This window comes from Octodon degus, unplaced genomic scaffold (genome assembly GCF_000260255.1).
Source record: "Octodon degus isolate 3935 unplaced genomic scaffold, OctDeg1.0 scaffold00254, whole genome shotgun sequence".
Taxonomy (NCBI): domain Eukaryota; kingdom Metazoa; phylum Chordata; class Mammalia; order Rodentia; family Octodontidae; genus Octodon; species Octodon degus.
Window position 1 is genome coordinate 215,227 of NW_004524830.1, and position 1,871 is coordinate 217,097.

General features: G+C 45.7%; 1 pseudogene; it reads left to right on the forward strand.

Annotated features, from left to right (window-relative positions):
• The first annotated feature begins 1,191 nt into the window (after window positions 1–1,191).
• Window positions 1,192–1,871, forward strand: part of LOC101576745 — a 1,738-nt pseudogene continuing 1,058 nt past the window's right edge.

Below are 1,871 nucleotides of genomic sequence, written 5' to 3' on the forward strand. Positions count from 1 at the left end.
AAAGAAATTAGCTAGACCAAAGAAGGATAAAATTGGTTTATAGGACAAGCACTGTGGGGAGAGAGGTGATAGAGAAATGGAGCTTTTGGATGAGATCTCTCCCCATGAGAGGTATGGAGTAGGTTGGGATCACAAGGAAATTATAAGTGAAGAAAAATGTTTGGAGTCAGCAGGGAATGGGCCTATCTGAAAGGGTTACGTGGGTGAGCCATCAACACCCACTGCAAAGACTGTAGATCTAATATAGTGACTTTAGAACTCAAGAAGAACACTATATGCAGTCTCTGTGACAACAAAAAATGTTTTTTACCTGAGATGTCCAGCGAGACTTGGGACTCTGACAAAGATATCTCAATGTGGGCCATGGACCCCAAGCTCTCTTGTTGCTCTTCAATGGAAAGACCAAGCATGTCAACTATTGATGGATCTGGCTGTAGTGAATTTTCCTGTGAGGGCAGGGAATTGGATGATTTACCTGCTCTCTGGCAGACAGGGCAATCCAGTGACCCTTGAGCTTGTCAGTGGGACCAGGTCCCGGTGGTAGCTGCAGGTTGGGGCAGGCTCATGCCTTGTGTCCTTTTTTGCCACACTTGGCTTGGGTGGCAGCATTATTTAGGCTCAGAATTACTTTGCCAAGGTCCTGTTTGGATAGGAGTCCCAAGTGTTTCAGGCAAAAGTTGGCACTATGTATAGTTAATTTTTTGTCTCTGTTATTAAAGACACAGAAAGTCAAGTTAAATAAGTTTTCCTGTGGGTTTTCAGGGCTAATATTTGTCTTTTTAACTTGGCATGAATGTCAGGAGCAGATAGGGATATAAAATAGGAATTAAGAACAATTGTTTATTTAGGAGAATCTGAAATATATTGCTATATCTAGTTTAGAGCAATATGCTTGATTGCTAGAATTTTACCTGAGTTTGAAGCACCTTAATATATAAAGTATGATTCTCCAGGCCTTCATTGGTGGTGTAGGTTCAGTTCCAAGCCTTCAGAGGGCTGTTGGGCAGGCTGGGGGGGGGGGTACCTGCGCTTGTGGCCCTGCCCCCTTCTACCCTCCTTTGCTGGCATGGGTCGGCACACACCCCTGTGCTGACCTGGAGCCACATCCCAGTGCACGTTGACATTGCAGGCCAGAGGTCTTGCCTACAGGTGTCATTGGCAAGGCCCCCTTGTGTAGCCAAATTCAGCCTCATGGTGGGCTTCAGGGCCAACCAGCAGGGCAGCCACCTGCCCTTCTTTATGCTGGTCATACTCGTTGTAGTCATCATCATCCTTGCCTTCAACTACTGGAGCATCTGCCATATTCTGTTCCAGGAAGAGGTGGCCAAGCTGCAGGCCCAGGTCCAGTGCACTGAGGTGCCCCATGGGCATCTGTAGAAGCACAACTCAGATCTCCTACTCCTGGTGAACACGCACAAAAAACAGATTGACCAGGAGGAGGCCGATAATGACCGCCTCAGTAGCCAGCTGCAGGTCAAGGAGGGCCTGGGAAAGAGATGCAAGAATGACAAGCTTAAACTACAGAACATGTCAGATGGCAGACATACATCATTTAAAGGAGCAACTTGCTAAGTTTTGCCAGGAGTTTCTTCAACAAGAAGACCAGGTTCAGGACTATAGCAAGAACAGCACTTACCTTGTGAAGAGGTTAGAATATGAAAGTTTTCAGTGTGGACAGAAGATCAAGGAATTAAGAGCACAGCATGAAGAAAATATTAAGAAGTTAGCAGATTAGTTTTTGCAAGAACAAAAGCAAGAGGCCCACAAGGTTCAATCAAATTATAGAAAAGAATTGGGGGCCAAGGAGATAACTCAGTGGAATAAATGCTTGCCCGGCAAGTGCAAGATCCTGAGTTTGATCCCTGGTACTA